General features: G+C 40.7%; 1 long non-coding RNA gene across 1 annotated transcript; it reads right to left on the bottom strand.

Annotated features, from left to right (window-relative positions):
* Positions 1-1,481: 1,481 nt before the first annotated feature.
* On the bottom strand, positions 1,482-5,483 carry LOC140905867 (uncharacterized). The gene is made up of 4 exons (XR_012156967.1): positions 5,356-5,483; positions 3,962-4,063; positions 3,646-3,794; positions 1,482-3,110 (listed from the first exon to the last, which is right to left on the bottom strand). It is a non-coding gene; the product is annotated as an uncharacterized LOC140905867 (long non-coding RNA).
* Between the last annotated feature and the right edge of the window lie 2,354 nt (positions 5,484-7,837).

Below are 7,837 nucleotides of genomic sequence, written 5' to 3'. Positions count from 1 at the left end.
GGGCTTATGGGGAAAGTGTCGCGAATGAGTTAATGGGAGCACAGGATGAGGAAAAGGAAGGAACAGGAGGATGTATATAAGTGGGAGGGATGGTGGGAGTTGAGAGAGGTGGGAGGGATGGATAGAAGGGAGCAGATAAATGAGAATTATGTAGTAGAAGCACAGTTAGGAGGAGGACCAATCAGGAGCAAGGGAAAAATGTCCAGCTTCCAAAGTGAGGCAGTCTGATTATGTCACTTGTATCCAGGGTGTTCTGAAGGTGACTGAACCATTGCCTTCTCCTAAATTTCAACTTTCAATCACTGTGCAAGTGCCATCTACCTCCTGCCCAAAGGTGACAGTATTTCAGTGGGGTTTATATGAATATAGTTTTTGAGAAGCTTCAGTATAAAACATTCTGCATAAATGGAAAACATCTTAGAGGATTATCCAAACCTCAGAACCAGAAAGAACGTGTGTGCCAATGGGATTTTGGCATCTGCAACAATTGTGTCACCTTTGATTTTAACAGCATCTTGTTCTCCTGTAAGAATTTTTTAATCAGCAGCTGCCTGCTCCCCCATTACCATAACACTCACAGACAGTACTGGTATACTGTTTATAGTATTCTCTTCAGTCTTCATCCAGAATTCCCCAGTGAACATCTGCACACATCTGGATGGAATCTGGCAGGATGATATTAATGCAGAAACCAGAATGTGCATCTTTTAAACATGGCTAAAAATGGAGTAGTGGTTAGTAGTGAAGGATACTCTCCATAAATGGTACCTAGTAAAACAGATACTCACAGTGTTCCTCTTTGGTTTACAACATTTAATATTGTGCTGAATTGCTAAGGGACTTTAAAAAAAAAAGCAGAAGAAATTCAGAATATTCATTAACTCTATTAAATTCAATGGTATAAGCCACTAAAATGTCCTGGTTTCATGAAACCTCATGTACATATAAATGCTGCAACGTTGTGTAGAACATGGCTGTGCTTTCTTTACACCTTGTATCATTCCAGTTGGTGTTCATCAGGTGTGTTTTGAGTCAGTAGGGTGTGGAATTAGCTCCTTTGATTTTTATTTTTTTTAATGTAATTAAGTGCTTAATGTTTGTACAGCTTTTGGAAGCTGTAAAGTGCTAAATATGTGCTACTAATATTTTTTTCAGTCTCTAAAATTTCATATTTTTTTTCAGCTTATTTTAAACTTTGTGCAGTTTGACTGTTTTGTATAGGAGTGCTCTGATTCAAAGCAGGACCTTCATGATAGCAAACAACATGCTTGTACTGATAGAGCATCAGCTTGTAGGTTAACTAAAATAGCTTTGGTAAGAAATGTTGTATAGTCAAGGCACATAACTGCCTAAGAAGACCAAGTGGGCTGTTTTCCAGATTCTACCACAAACTTCCAGTGTGACTTGAGCTAGTCAATAATATGATGTATGGAAAATGGAATTAAAATTGAAGAGATATCACTTCAAATGCTATGGGGTTTCCTGGTCCTCCTTGCAGACTAGGGGACTTTGCTGGGAAGTATGCAATCAGAGTCAGTTTTGCAGTCAGACAGCCTTGAGTAAAGTGGGCTGAATTGTGACTCTCTGTTTTAGGGAGTAGCTTGTTTTGTCTCTCCCTGTTTTGGGACTTGTGTGTTGTTGTTCTAATGCTAATGTAATTATTGGGGCTACACCGTACCCCAAAGCCTCACAGTGCCACTAATGTGCCAGGTGTACCGTGATTTAGAGGCAAGCACTATAGGAGCTTCAGCAGTTTGGCCTTGTAGGTGCTAGAGCCAGTGGGTCTCAAAAATAACTTGGACACATGGCTAAGTGGTATTATTCCCTTTTTACAGATAGGGTACAAAAGCACAGTGAAGCCAAAATTACCAAAAATGTCAAATAATTATAAATGCCCAATTTGAGACATGCAGGATTACACACAGTTTTTCAAAGTACTTCCCATTTTGTAGCACTTTATGTATTCAGAGCACAATCCTCTTGAGCACCTCTTCAAAGGGGTGGCTACTCATGATAACCCTTCTTCCTTGGTGCAGTCATTCCTCTTCCTCGGCACAATCCCTCCTCTTCCACCTCCACACAACCTCTCCCAATCATTCTTCTTCCTCAGCATGGTCCTTTTTTCCCACCTCTGCATGAACTCCTGTGGCCCCTCTTCCTTTGTGCATTCCTTTGTAATCCTTCCTCTGCTTGACCGCTAGTCATCCCTCCTCCTCTTCTTCCCCTGGGCCATCCCTTGTGGATGCTCTTCCTCCTTTTTCCGTGCACACTGTCATAATGGCTCCTTCTCTGCAGGGTCCCTCATGGTCCCTCCTGTTCCTTCCTCCATGCAGTCCCTCATGGTTCCTTCCTTCTCTTTCTCCAAATGATCCATCATGAAGAAGGGGCTCTTTCTTCCTCCACACAATCTCTCATGGCCCCTTGTCTTCCCCCATGTGATCTCTCATGGCCCCTTCATCTCTGCATGTTCCCTCATAATCTTTCCTCTGCAATGTCCCTCATGGCCCCTAATCATCTTCCTCTGCACGACCCCTTGTTGTGGCCCCACACAACCCTTTGTGACTTCCCCCTCCATACAATCCCTCATGGATCCTTCTCTTCCTCATCCTTGTGGTCCACTCCTCTGCATGATCTCTCAAGGTCCTTTCCCTTTCTCCTCATCAGTGCAATCCTGTACAGCCCCCTCCCCACTTCCTCCTCTGCACAATCTTTTCAGCTGAGCTAGTTGGAAAATTTTAAGAAATAAATCTTATATTACCCCTTACTAGGGGAGTGGATGCCTCAGAAAATTGCTAATCAAATATGGAGCCTCTCATCTGTACGTTATTGGTTTTAATCCAGCTCATTTCAGAAGGGATTAAAAATTGCCCCCTCTGATTGATATTTGGTGGCTCCTATCTGAGATGAGTTTAATGGGACTGTGTTCTAGCTCCACCATTCCAAACTCACAACTTCACTTTGCACTTAATGGTAGACTCAGCAGAGAGGCCAAGAACTGCATAAGGCAATAGAGACTGAACTGTCCCTGTTATTCTGAGAGGAAGGCCCCCATAGATCAGGACTGAGGTATGATGACTGGGCAGATTATATGGAAAACTTGGGCTCTGCTGCTGTGTAGATAAAGAGAACTTAATTCACCATGGCTTTCTAGACAATGCCTTTCACCAGCACCCATAATCTTTGGAAGATGACGTTTTTGATTATATGCTAATTAATCAATTAAATGTATATAATTTCACACATAGGCTGCACAAAACTTGGCAGGTATGCCAACAAAAGAGGGCTTCGGTCTGCCTAGTTAATGTCATTAGAAGGGGTGGTGTTCCTATACTGGCAGAACTCCTTGTTCTGTTGGCATATGCTGCATCTACTGCTAGCTATGCTGGCAGAGGCTCTGTGGCCTCGACACCATTTTAGACAGGAAAAGATGGCAGGAGGCATTCTCTCACAAATATATTACTAGCTGAGCAAGAGCTACATTTAAGGCACAAATCTTTCCCCTATCCAGCCTGAATAGCAGATATGAAGGGGAGAAAATGGGAAGGCACCTTCCCCCCCAGCCCATAGAGCAACTGCAGTGCTGCTGTGATAAGGCTACATCAGTCTACTGGCTGAGGTAGCCATGCACTCTTGTGATGAACCTACCTCCTCATGAAATGGGTATCAGAGGATCCCCATAGCAACAGACTCCCTGCCACCAGTGGCACTGAGCTCCTTGCCAGATGTGCAGTCCCCCAGGAATTTTGCCACAACTCCTGGTGCACCAGTTCTGTTTCCAGGGGAGCACCTGCAGCCTTGGAAGAGGGAACAGTAAATTGTGAAAAGATATCTGAGGGGTTGTTTGATAATAATCATGGTGAAACAGAGAACGTCGACAGGGAGAGGAGAGATGACAGAAGAGGGAGCAAAGAAATATGTTCACGATATTCCATGTTTCAATCCTGCTCTTTACTTTAATCACCTGCTTCTATTTTGGAATGCGCAGTCCTATTTTCTTCTGCTGCATGCCCTGGAGAATACTATATTGAAGAGGTGAGATTTCCAGGGGACATTTCCATTTTCCCTGAAAAATGCAATTGACATGGGAGATCGTGTTAGCAGAAAGAGAGAGAGGCCCAAATCCTCAAAGATATCTAGGCACCTAACTTACAATGATTTTAATGGGAGTTTAGGTACCAAATCCATTTGAAGATCTGGGCCAGAGTCCTTGAAATAGCTCGGGTCAAGCCTATTAACAGCTTTGAAGAATAGTATGAGAATATTACATTAGATTTGGTATTCAATGGATAACCAATATAGTATCTGGAGTTCTGATGTACTCATTCCACCTGTAAGGCTGAATGACACAGACTTGGACTGAAATAACAATCTCAGTTTTAATTCACACCTTTTGTTGTTATGGTGGAAGGCTTTGTGTTTTGGAATAAAAATCTCCTATTTTGATTTTTGCTTAATTTATTGTTTTGTCAATTTAAGAGAACCGAACAAAGACACTCTTCAAATAGGGTTGGCTAGCTAAGGCAGCTAACGTGGTTTTAAAAAACACCTTTTTATCCCCTCGAATCTAGATCTGGACAAGTCTATTTCCCAGAACTGTGCTGTTATCATCAGTGCTGCTTGGTGGTGCCACAGTGCTGCTTTTAGATAGCTCTGGTCCTCCTCAGGGTTCAATCAGTTATTTTGGAATTTGGCCTTGGCCTGAGTTCTTGCAGTGTTTTCCTGCATATGCTAGTTTATTATAATAGTACTAATACCTAGCTCTGATATTAAGGGGACTCCATTTATAAGAAACACTAAAATAAGAATCAATCGCATATAGTCAACAAAACCACTGGGACAAAATCATTCCTATACTAATAAAATACTCTGCTTGTAAAAATCAACCACTTATAAGAATCAAATCATCCAGGACAGATGTGACTCTTATAAAGGGAGTACACTGTAGTTTGTGTTTTGAAAAGTATGTACATTGTTATTGCCTGAATGGTAACCCTAGATTCAAAGAAAATACTTTTCTCAAGTAATTACATTGTTTGTTTTGTATTTAAAATATTTGTCACTTCTGCAAGTTGATTCACAAATTCCACCATTGTTGGCTGATCATTTTCACATATAGGGCCCAATTCTGCCACCTTTACACTCACAGAGTAGTACCTTAATCAATGGAACTACTCACAGAGTAAGGTCCTACTCATCATGTTAACGGTGTCTGAATTGGGTCTATAATGAACACTATAGTATTCATACCAAAGCCTTTCATTAGATGTGCACAGTGTATTCTAAAGCACCCAGGGGCTATATACCGCCAAGCTTTCTCATTTTCAATTAAATCAACATTTACTCGTAAAAGCTTACCAAAACTATGTTAAATAGTTACTGGTAAAAAGCCCCATTTTTCTGCTTGTGATAACCGTGAACTCTCTTGGCAATCTGTAAATTAAAGTAAATTACAGATAATGAAGCAGCACTTGGCTGCCGGTCTAGAGTTGGTAACATGGAGCAAGATATTTCACAAAAAAATACTGCCAGAACTTTTATTGCCAATAAATATTTGCAAATGAAAGAGTTTTTTGTATTCACAATATAAAAGCAGAGACATCAGTATTCAATGTCATCTGAGCTGTAATTATACTATTAAAATAAATGAAAAGTTTGTTTGTATTATGCCCTAATTTCTTGACTACTGATGTACCCAATGCATTTTTAATAAAAACATGATGAGATGACTGCAGGTAGGATGTAGTTATGAAAACCATTGATAAATAAAGATACAAGATGGAAACAGTGGGCCAAATTAATCTGTGGTGTAGACTCATTGACTTTGGAAGAATTTCATCAGAAAAGAATCTGGCCCATAGACCGTGGAATGCAACTGGCTTTGGAAGCACAGCAAAGCCAGGAGTTAGGATCTGAGGGTTAAAATTCTGTATGAACTTGACACCTGAGAGTCAGATTTCTCAAGTGTCCAGCACTCACAACTGGGGTCAGATTTTCAAAAACTCAATTTAGGCATAAAAATAAGGGCCAGATTTTCAAAAGAGTTTAGCACCTGACATGATGACCTTGTTTGACAAATTTGGCCGATTGTGGGTGCTGAGTCCTGTTGAAAATCTGGCACTTAGTAATTAATTAGATGTCCTACTAAGTGAAAACATATATATGATGTTACTTTTAAACTAAAAAAGCATCATGCACAAATACATTTAAGGTGTAAAGAAACCCACCCCAGCACTTAAAACAGAGCTGCTGATCTAACCCTTAAAAGTAACGATGGTCTAGAGTGTGTCTCACAAAATTCAAGAGATTTAGAAGTATCCACTATAGCTTTCAAAAGTACAGTGTGAAATGACTAAGACCATAAGAACGGACATACTGGGTCAGACCAAAGGTCCAACTAGCTCAGTATCCTGATAGTGCCCAATGTCAGGTGCCCCAGAGGGAATGAATAGAACAGGTAATCATCAAGTGATCCATCCCGTCGCCCATTCCCAGCTTCTGGCAAACAGAGGCTAGGGACACCATTTTGATCCATCCTGGCTAACAGCCATTGATGGACTTATCCTCCATGAACGTATCTCGTTCTTTTTTGAACCTTGTTATAATCTTGGCCTTCACAACATCCTCTGGCAAAGAGTGCCACAGGTTGACTGTGTGTTGTTTGAAGAAATACTTCCTTTTGTTTGTTTTAAACCTGCTGCCCATTAATTTCATTTGGTGACCCCTAGCTCATATGTTATGAGGAGTAAATAACACTTCCTTATTTACTTTCTCCACACCAGTCATGATTTTATAGGCCTCCATATCTCCACTTGGTCGTCTCTTTTCCAAACTGAAAAGTTCCAATCTTATTATTTTCATATGGAAGCTGTTTCATACCCCTCATATTTTTGTTGCCCTTTTCTGAACCTTTTCCAATGCCAATATATCTTTTTGAGATGGAGTGATCACATCTGCATGCAGTGTTCAAGATGAAAAACTAATCAAGCAAAGCCTGATTTGTCTGTTTTATTTTACAATTACAACAGATTTTCCCAAGGTCCCGTCTATACACCAAATTCAGCTGGGGGGGGGGGACGGGGATGACATGGTTACTACAGTGACTTTGCTCAGGTGTAATTAACTACACAAGATGCAAGGCAGTGGAGAATCAAGCTCTACACACAAAACTCCCACAGCTGTTATCCTGAGTTCTGTGTGTACTTGTGTCTGAAAGCAGAATTTGGCCTACTGTCTTTAAGATTATCAACAGAATAGAATACACAGAACTACTAAAAAAAAATTCTTAAAATCTGTGAGGTAGTGACTGAATTTTTCCATGTTCTTCAAGTTGTGCCATCTCTTCCTCAGTCAAATGGAGTTTGACAAGTTGCAAACTGAAATAGAGATTACAAGTACAGTACTGTTAACTCACTAATATACATATATTCTTTGCAGCATGATGGGCAATGATGATCTCTAGCCACTTGCCAGCATAATATATAAGCTGGTACTGCCCATACTGGCAATCTCACCATGTCATTCATTCAGGCACAAAAATTCTTCATAATGAAGAGCAGTGGTCTATAAGAACTTTTGATTTGAGTTGAATTTATCTGGAGGGATATTACTGACAGACTAGACATAGCCCACCTTACTTCAGCAAAAAATATTTTTGCAGTTTTTGATTAAAACAAAGGCAATTTAACATTTAAGGCCAAACTCTGTGGGAGTTGTAGGCTCACAATCAAGGGCAGCAGACAGTTAGCAAAGATTGTGGCAGGAGGAGGACCAATGGAAGAGCCCCCTCAAAAAAAGGAGGGATACATCCTGGCCCCCACAACAGACGGGAGGGGCTGCT

Source organism: Lepidochelys kempii, chromosome 2 (genome assembly GCF_965140285.1).
Source record: "Lepidochelys kempii isolate rLepKem1 chromosome 2, rLepKem1.hap1, whole genome shotgun sequence".
Classification (NCBI taxonomy): domain Eukaryota; kingdom Metazoa; phylum Chordata; order Testudines; family Cheloniidae; genus Lepidochelys; species Lepidochelys kempii.
Note: the sequence above shows the minus strand (reverse complement) of the source record. Positions and strands in the feature narration are given on the sequence as shown.